At 29.2% G+C, this 10,000-nt stretch overlaps 1 protein-coding gene across 3 annotated transcripts in view; it reads left to right on the forward strand.

Moving 5' to 3' along the window:
* The window catches only part of si:ch211-45c16.2 (mitogen-activated protein kinase kinase kinase 13), a 52,401-nt gene that overhangs the window by 4,535 nt on the left and 37,866 nt on the right, over window positions 1–10,000 (forward strand). For all 3 annotated transcript variants that reach the window (XM_043230597.1, XM_043230595.1, XM_043230598.1), the window contains exon 2: window positions 9,935–10,000. This exon is cut by the window's right edge. The gene's annotated coding sequence lies outside the window, so the exon portion shown is untranslated. The remainder of the gene's footprint in view (window positions 1–9,934) is intronic.

The raw sequence follows: 10,000 nt of genomic DNA on the forward strand, positions 1-10,000 counted from the left end.
TAATATGTGTTCTATTAAAGCATTATAAATGTGGTATGTTAACACTGGAGCCGTTCGTGATGCGTGGTTTCCCAGAAGTGATGTCACAGACAAGGGGCGGGACTAGAACGGGACACAGTATTTATGTAATTGACATGTGGGACTCGTCCCTGTAATCCTGGGCAGAAAGCTCTCCTTCTGCTGCTTCATTTTCATGAGCTCCCAGCCGCGGCATAAAACACAGACCTTGATGTGTGTGTTTTGAGCTTCTGCCGCTCTCTTTTTTTTTTTTAGTGCTTGACTGATGGAGTTTTAATGGCATATGCTGGTAGTGATATCATATCTTTTTATGGTGCACTGAAATGTTTTGAGATGTTGGCATTTGCATTTAAGCAAAAAAAAAAAAGGCAAAAAAAATAAATACAATTTTATATATATATATATATATATATATATATATATATATATATATATATATATATATATATATATATATATATATATATATATATAAATATATATATAAATATATATATAAATATAAATAATAATAATATTATATACACATATAATAATATTATTATGTAATATTGTATTTATTATTATATGTAATATATATATGATTATATATATATATATATATATATATATATATATAACTCTCTCTTCCGCATCATCCTGAGTAGACACGCCCCTTACTGCTGATTGGCTGGTTTGTTATGCTATTCAGCCCAACTCTTTTTCCAAAAGGCTTTAGAAAACATCGCTTGCCCTGCCTTTAAACAACAGGTGAATCTCAGACTCAGATACACGAGCTGTGTTTCATCTCTCTCGAAACCTGCTCTGTTTAGTCATTTGATCATCTGCCTGTTCCTTCTGAAACGGCAACAAAGGACAAAGTGATTTTCCTTAGAAATCGAGCAAATAATTACAAAAGTGGCAAGTGAAACATTTTTAAAAACTGAAATTCTTTGTTTCTTGTAAAACATACTTGAATAGCTTTTTTGTAGTATTTTTGTAGGATTTTTATATATATTTTGTTTTTATATTTATATTTATTTATTTATTTATATTTATTTATTTATAATATATATATTATTTATTTATAATATAAAGATGTTTTTTTTTTTTTTTTTTTTTTTTATTAATAAAAAAAGCTGTTTTTATTTACAACTTTTAGCTAATTTTATATTTTTAAGATTTCCCCAGTTTGGAAAGCTTCGCACTAGTAATGCAAAAATTAAACCACTTTTTATAAGGAAATAAAGGTACAAAAGCTGTCACTAGCGGTACATGTTCGTACCTAAAGGGTCCGTTCTGCTACCTTTAAAGGCACGCGTACTACTTAAAGTGTACGTATTTGAACCTAATAGGTACAAAAGCGCACCTTTTGAAAAGGTACCGCAGCTTTTGTACCTTTTATCTCTGAAAGTATGTCAAATGAGCATGGCTCTTAAAAAAATGCCTTTTTTCCACCAGTGTTGAGCCAGATACTCTCTGAACGTTGTTTCCTGTTTGTGAGGCACACTGTAGAGGTCATTAAACGAGCCTCTGGATAGGTTTTTTAACAGCATCACAGAGCTGTTTCTCGTCGTCTCCTCTCAGCCCAGCGTGTGTGTTCTCCTGTGGAGTGACATTTCAGTAATGAAGCCATCTCTCACTGAAGGGTCCCTCAGAAACACTGACGTCTAACAGCACGCACACTTCAACCACTGCTTGACTCCAAGAGCCGTTTAGTCATGCTTAATACTAGCTTATTGTAGTATTATTATTATTATTATTTAGTGCTGTCAAACAATGAATTAAAGTATTTGTTTACATTATATGTATGCACTATATATATATAAATGAACACATGCATGTATATATTTAAGAAAATGTTATGTTTATTTTAAATATTTATATTGTATATAAATATATAACTAATGTAAATATTTTTCAAATATATACTGCATGTGTGTTGCTAAATATACAAAACTATTTTGTTTTCAATTAATTGTTTAACAGCACTATTATTATTATTATTACATGATTTTTTAAATATTAGTATTACACTTTAACATTTAATGTGTAAAAATGTGTAAAACAACGATTATTAATTGTATTTAATAATCATTGTATAAATAAATAAAATTAAAATGTCACAGCAATGTTTACAACATAATATTCCTCAAGTAATTATGCAAAAATTAGGCTTTTTTAATAGAAATAGTTGCGTAAAGTAGTTTGTTTTTCCAACTGGAATCTGCAGTGATTCGTGTTTATAAGTACATTTCTGGAGTTTAGAGTTTAAAGGAACGTATGAATATTTTTGCAAATTTTAATTAATTTATTTAGTATATTTAATTAAAATAATTTAGTAAAATATTTTAAAATATTAAATATAATATTATATAGAATTTTACATTTTTTTAGATACTTATATTCTTTCAAATATTTTATTATTAACATATTTTATATTAATATTATTTTTATGATAAGTAAAAATATTATTATTATATTATTATTATTATTATTATTATTATATACATTAGTTTTTATTTTGAAAGAATTTTATATATAAGGATGAGCTGTTTCTTTAAGAGAAGAGAAAGAAAAAATGTCACCCATCTTTAAATTTAGGCTTGGGTTTGTGCGGGTGGAGTCCAGCGCGTCTGTAAAACCCATAATCCAACCTTGTACTTGAATGCATTTTTTGCTTTGTGTGTGTGTGTGTGTGTGTGTGTGTGTGTTTAAAGCGCACACACGGAGAGAAGTGCACTAAGCAAACAGCCGCTCTGACTGAGCGCTTCTCCTTAAGGGGAAGACTAAAGAGCGATTCTGCTTTAGTGTGCGAGTGTGAGCGTGTCCTCCCAGATTTGTGTGCTACTATAATTACGAGCGCCTGCAGCGTCTCATGGGGAGCGCATTAACACACACGAGTGGAGGAATAAAAATCTCTGCGCACACACTCTTTTCCTCTTTTCTCCTCGTTTTTCCCATCCCTAGTAGAGGTCACGTCTCTCCTCTCCATCCTGACCGATGTACAGTATATCTGGCAAGTGCTGTTAACATTGATCGATGTAGGGTAGGCGGTAAAATGTTGATACTTAATAAATAAATAAATGTTAAAAAATTGTACAGCAGAAAATGTATATTAATGGCTAAGTAGATTATTTTATTTAATTTTTTTTATTATCAATCACAACAAAAATTCTATCATGTTTTTCCAGTTATTTTGAATCCTGAAAAAAATAATAAAAATCTTTTAAAAAGATTTTTTTTGCAGTCTGCCCCATTTTTCTTCGTTAATCTCCCGTGTTAGTATCATAAATCAGTCTTGACTGTTGATATAAGTACGAGATTTAATTTTTTTAATATAAACGACATTTAAAAGTCTCTTCTGCTTACCGAGGCTGCATTTATTTGATTGAAAACACGGTAAATATTTTGAAATATTATTATAATTTAAAATGACTGCCTTCTATGTTAATGTCCAGTTAAATGTAATTTATTTCTATGAAGTGCAGCTGAATTTTCAGCGTCATTACTCTAGTCTTCAGTGTCAGAAATCATCATAATATACTGAATTTTTTTTTATCGATTTCAGTATTTTGACTGAGTTTCAGATTCAGTGTTTTGTTTCACACACAGTCATTACAATACAAAAGCATAGATACGCACAAAATATACAAATGAAATTACAAATAATTATGAATAATAATAAAACAAGTATTTATATTAATATTGCGCAATATCTTTGTACATTAATATATTATGGAAAATTAATAAAATATTTTTTTATTGTTAAAATAGTTCAGAAATAAAAAAATATAATATTAGTAATTAGTATTAGTGATTTTATTAATGTTAATATTAAAGGTTTTATAATTAATCATAATAATTGTTGTTGTTATTATTATTATTATTAGATGCATGTATTAGTGCATGTAATGTACTAGTACACAAACAAATCAACAAATAAAATTAATAAATATGAACAATTTAAAAAAAAAAAATTCAGATTCATCGTTTTTTATCACTCATATTCACAAAAGTCACCGCTTGTTGTTTTTGATACTATTTGATACAAAAAATTAATAATTCTAAAAAATAATTTCTACAATTATTACAGTTTTGTGTTTAGTTTGTGTAAGCTTTGAATCAGCTCGGTGTGGTTTAAACGATGCTTCTGTCAGAGTCACTGTTACATAACTCACCTGCATGAAGCCGTCGGCCAGAGCATGCATGTCTGAGGAGGACGTGATACACACCCTGAACCCGCTATCATCTGATCTCTAATACACCGTGTGTGTGTGTCTGTGTGTGTGCGTGTGTGTGTGTGTGTGTTGACTTTGAACAAGGCATGAACCTCTCAGGACCGGGGCTGTAAACCATGTGTCCTTTTGTGTTTACTGTCTGTGGATGATGCTATATATTATGGATGGATGGTATTAGCAAAATGTGTGCGTATTATTCATTTATTTTAATATTTGTGACCAGTGTTGTCACGGTAACAGCGTTTCTGTATTTGGTACCGATATCAGTGAAAGTCCACGGTTCTCTGTACCGTGCTAATAAAAAAAAAAAAAATTAAAAAAGTGTATTTAAAAAAAAAAAAAGAGTCAAACAAAAGTCAAACACAAAAAAATATTTGTCTTTTAAAGGGAATTTACTATTAAAATGAAAAACAAATAAAAAAATGGTATTTTGTGATTAATACAAATGTTTTTAAGAAAATCTTTTTTTCTGTTATATAAAAAATTAAAAAAAAAAATATATATATATATATATATATATATATATATATATATATATATATATATATATATATATATATATTTTTTTTTTTTCTCTGATATATCTCATGTGTGTGTATATTTATATCTATATATATATATATCTATCTATATATATATATATATATATATATATATATATATATATATATATATATATATATATATATCTCTCTCTATATATATATATATATATATATATATATATATATATATATATGTGTGTGTATCTATGTAATTTTAGAGTTAAAAGTTATTTATAGAAATTATTATTGTTATTACTAGTATTATTATTTTAAGTAACTTATTTTTATCAATTTATAATTTATAGAGAAATGCATATGATTTACAGTTATATATGAAGGATTTTTTTAATTACGGCTTTTTTTTTTATATAGAACTAATTAATTTAGTTAATCACATACTTTTTATTTCATCAACTGACCAAGTCAGAATATATACGTTTTTGTTTTTCAAAAATACACCTCGTTTGTTCACCGAAGCTACATTTAATCAAAAATACAGTATTATTAAAAAAGAAACTCAGCTGTTTTCCTTCAATTTAAAACATTTATTGCTGTGATAGCTGAATTTTCAGCAAAATCCATATGATTTACACAGTTACTGAATATGAAGGATTTTTTTACGATCCTTCAGAAATTTCTTTTTTTAGAACTAATGTAATGAAACTCTTCTGATCACAAACTTTTTAGCTTTCATCAACTGTTCCAAGTGATTGAATATATTCAGCTTTTGTTTCACTGGAACTGCTCTCTGTGTTTCTCTTATTCATGCTAAGGACACGAGAGAGCTGTCCGTGTGTGAGTGTGTTTTCCGACACGTCTCAATAATTAATGAGAGATGGCAACGGAGCCGAAGCAGCTCTGGTTCCCTTACAGCCCTCAGAGGCTTCAGATGGATTTCAGACCGCGTGCTCGTCCTCGGCGAAGAGCCTCTTCTGGGTCTAGGCCTTAACTAGCCTTCGGTTCAGTGGCAGGGAGACGGTATCTTCACGACGGAGTCACTGATTGGTTGCTGAATATGTGAAGGCATGAACTTTGGAATGTGCTCGGTTTGGTCGAACGGGACTAGCTCGCTAATCAAACATGCCTGACGCTCCTGTATGTGATTGGTTCGCTTTCAGTCTGCCGTTCAACTGGAACTGACCCTCTGTGTTTTCTCATACGCATGCTAAGGACACGATTGAGAGCTGTTTAGTGTGTGTGTGTTGCTTTAAGCCGACACGTTCAATAATTAATGAGAGATTTGATGCGAGCCGAAGCAGCTCTGGATACAATACCGCTTGTTCAGACTCTTTACTTCAGCTGGAACTCAAACCATCATCAAATACAAATCAATGAAATATTATACTTTATATGTGTATGTATTATATATATATATATATATATATATATATATATATATATATATATATATATATATATATATATATATATATATATATATATATATATATGTATGTATGTGTGTGTGTGTGTGTGTGTATGTATATATATATATATATATATATATATGTATATATATGTATATATATATATGTATATATATGTATATATATATATATATATATATATATGTATATATATATATGTATATATATATATATGTATATATATATATATATATATATTGTATATGTATGTATATATATATATATATATATATATATATATATATATAAGTATATATATATATGTATATGTATATGTGTATATATATGTGTATATGTATATGTATATATATATGTATATATATATATGTATATGTATGTGTATATATGTATGTGTATATGTATATGTGTATCATATATGTGTATATGTATATATGTATATATATATATATTATATATATGTATATATATGTATATATATATATATATATATGTGTGTATGTATGTATATGTATGTGTGTGTGTGTATGTATATGTGTATATATATATATATGTATATATATGTATATATATATATATATTGTGTATATATGTATATATATGTGTATATATGTGTATATGTGTGTGTGTGTTTGTTTGTGTATAGATATACATGTGTGTGTGTGTGTGTGTGTGTGTGTGTGTGTGTGTGTGTAGATGTTTGTGTATATATGATGTGTGTGTGTGTGTGTGTGTGTGTGTGTGTGTACATTTGTGTATATGTATGTGTGTGTACAATAACATACATACATTACATACATACATACATTTGTGTATATATATATAAAAGTACAATAAAATAATTATTATATATATAATATTTGGGTATATATATATATATATATATATATATAAAAATAAGATTTATTATTATATAATTTATTTATTTCCTTTTGTTTCTGTTTCTTTTTTAAAGGCTATTTAGGTTGTTTCCAGGTTTAATCCAATAGTGTTCAGTGGCAATAAAAAATCATTTTCTATAAATGCAATCAATGTTTGTTAAAATACGCAAATCTTCATTGTTTTTGGTCCGTATTAGTTTTCAGCCTGAGCTCTTTGTTGTGTTCAGGTGTGTTTTGGTGTGGTGCTGATGTTATTTTGTGTTGTTTTCATCAAGAGGGAAACTAATGAAGCGAGGTCTGTTAAATTATGAGTAACCGACTTCCTCTCACGTTATTAGAAAAGCACAATTAAGCCTCTTCCACCAGCATCATTAGCCAATCCTCAGAAGTAGTTATGTATGCGTTTATGAAGTCATTAGCATAAGATTTATGATTAATTTATGAACGGCACCCACCGTTAGCGTAGCTGTAAATGACAGAGATATAAAACGTAAAATATTTTTTGTCCGAATATTGAAAACGCATTGTGACGTTTTCCTGCTAAGTTCTGGTTACTGTAATGCTTCTTAAAAATTTGTGCTGATGTCAATTCATAGAAAATATGCATTAATTTATTTCAATGCATTATTTATTTGTGCTTAACAATGACAATTTAACTTAATGTCCAAAAATTTCAAATGTCACATTGTGAAAATCAGAATTGTCTTAAAATGTATCTGCTTTCTTTACTTAATATAAATATAGATAGATAGATGGATAGATAAAATTATATATATAAAGTTATAATTTTAATCTATCTTAATATATATATATTCAATATAATATATAATTTTTTTTTTTTTTTATTCTTTAGATTTTGAGGCGAGACAAGAATGATATAAAATAACAATTTTGCTTTGTTACATTAACAACAAAATCAGAACAAATAAATATGCAATGCTTTACTTTGCTTGATTGCTTAATTTTTAAATTAAATTTTTAATTTTTCTACTTTGCTTTAGTAATATTTATTTTATTTATTTCACTGGGGTTTTTTTGTATCGTACTTAATATTCTATTTTATTGTATTGTATTATTTAACAAAAACATTTTTTTTAAAATACAAAATCATTAGAAAAAATAATTTAAAACTTTTTTTTTACCTAAATATAATTCCAGATTTTTCTGTTTCGATACTGGGGTGATGCACAAGGCGTTTCTTCATTAAAAACACATTTCAGAGCAGATGTGAGCGAGTCTGCATCGCACCAGCTGACCCTTTGTTTTTTTTTTTTTTACTTAACAAAATGTTTGTAATCTCCATTTACAATTCCACTGATAATATGTGAGTCTGGCCTCAGTCGTGTGTGAAGTGTGTCTTTCTTTCGGGGCTGTCACGCTTTAATTGGGCAGACCGGGGTGTCTTTGTCCCGATGCGGGGCGTACGGGCCGCCCGCGGGTGTGTGTGAGGAGGTGGGACTCATCTGATATGCAGCTTCCCCCTCTTTGATGATCACACACACACACACACACACACACACACTCTCAGCAGAGGTCTGACGCTTAATGATCCGGGCGTGAGCAGCTGTTCATTAGCTTGTCTCTTTAGTGTCCCGACACCCAGCAGATATTCCCCCTTCATTTCCATCCCTTCAAACCGACCGAACAATCACAATCATCTCGAATCTCGGTGTTGCTTAAGGTTTACAACATTTGCAGTAAAGAAACTAAGTGTTTCAGAGGCACCCACTTTATATACAGTGTCTTTAACTATTTACTTAAGGGTGGTTGGGTTACTACCCAGAAGGTTGGGTTAAATATTTAAACCAACCGTTGGGTCAGAACAACCCAATACGTTTCACCCAGCAGTGTTTAATTCACCCATTTATGAAACACTTTGTGCATACATGTAATATAAACACAATAGGTATTTTTTTTTGTTTTGTTTTTATTTTTACAATTTTATAGATGTAAGTGCACAGTGCTTGAAGACACATAATATTGTATTTTTAATGTATTTATTTAAAATGATATTTTGCTTTGTTTATCTTATATTTCATTTTACTGTATTGTTTTAATAAGTAATATTTAATGATTTTATTTAAAATAATTTTTACTGTATAGTTCAACTAATACTTGTTTTATTTTATATCTTTTTTACATTGTATACCTAATATAGTACCGTTTTATTTGTACTTTTTAAATAGACTTTTAATTATTTTATTAAACATTTTTGCAGTTGCAGTCATTTTGTTTTGTATTTATTTTATTTCACTAGTGTCGTCATTTTATTTTATTTAATGTTTTGTCTTGTCGTTTTTTTTAACTTTGGTTTTTGTTTTAAAATGATTTTATTCTTACAAATATTGTAAGTGTATATATATATTTTTAACATCGCAGCACAGTGAAAATATTCAATGCATGTTTTCATTGTTAAATCTTTAAGAGGCCGCATTTTTCGTCTCTTTCTTTCCTGTGAAAGCTTTCTCAGAATTGTTTCCTTATTTTCTGAGATGCATCTTGTCCGTCTTGTTTTGGAAGAAGGGTTTTAGAGCGGTGCTGAATTTTTAAATGGTTTTCGGTGACGGAGGAGATTTTCACACGTTCCCCTCTAAATAAATAAGTGACTGTGTGTGTGTGTGTGTGTGTGTGTGTGTGTGTGTGTGTGCATTCGGGGATCTCCAGTGCTTTTCGTTCTGGTTTGGATGGCATTCACGGTATTTCAGTCTCTAAACATTAACCCATATTTGATGGCGGGATTCCCCGGCCGTGTTAACAGGTTCAGAAATCCTCACACGCTCGCTCTGGTCTCACATTTAGCTTTTTCCTTTGGAAAGTGCAATCAGAGTCTGATTACTGACCTTGTGACCTCTGAACTCTGACCGCTCTGTATTTATTATTTACAGGTGAAGAGAAAAGGAGATACTTCGGTCGGCGGTAGAAGCATCTTGGGAAATGAGCTTCAACTTCAC

This window comes from Puntigrus tetrazona, unplaced genomic scaffold (assembly GCF_018831695.1).
Source record: "Puntigrus tetrazona isolate hp1 unplaced genomic scaffold, ASM1883169v1 S000000176, whole genome shotgun sequence".
Classification (NCBI taxonomy): domain Eukaryota; kingdom Metazoa; phylum Chordata; class Actinopteri; order Cypriniformes; family Cyprinidae; genus Puntigrus; species Puntigrus tetrazona.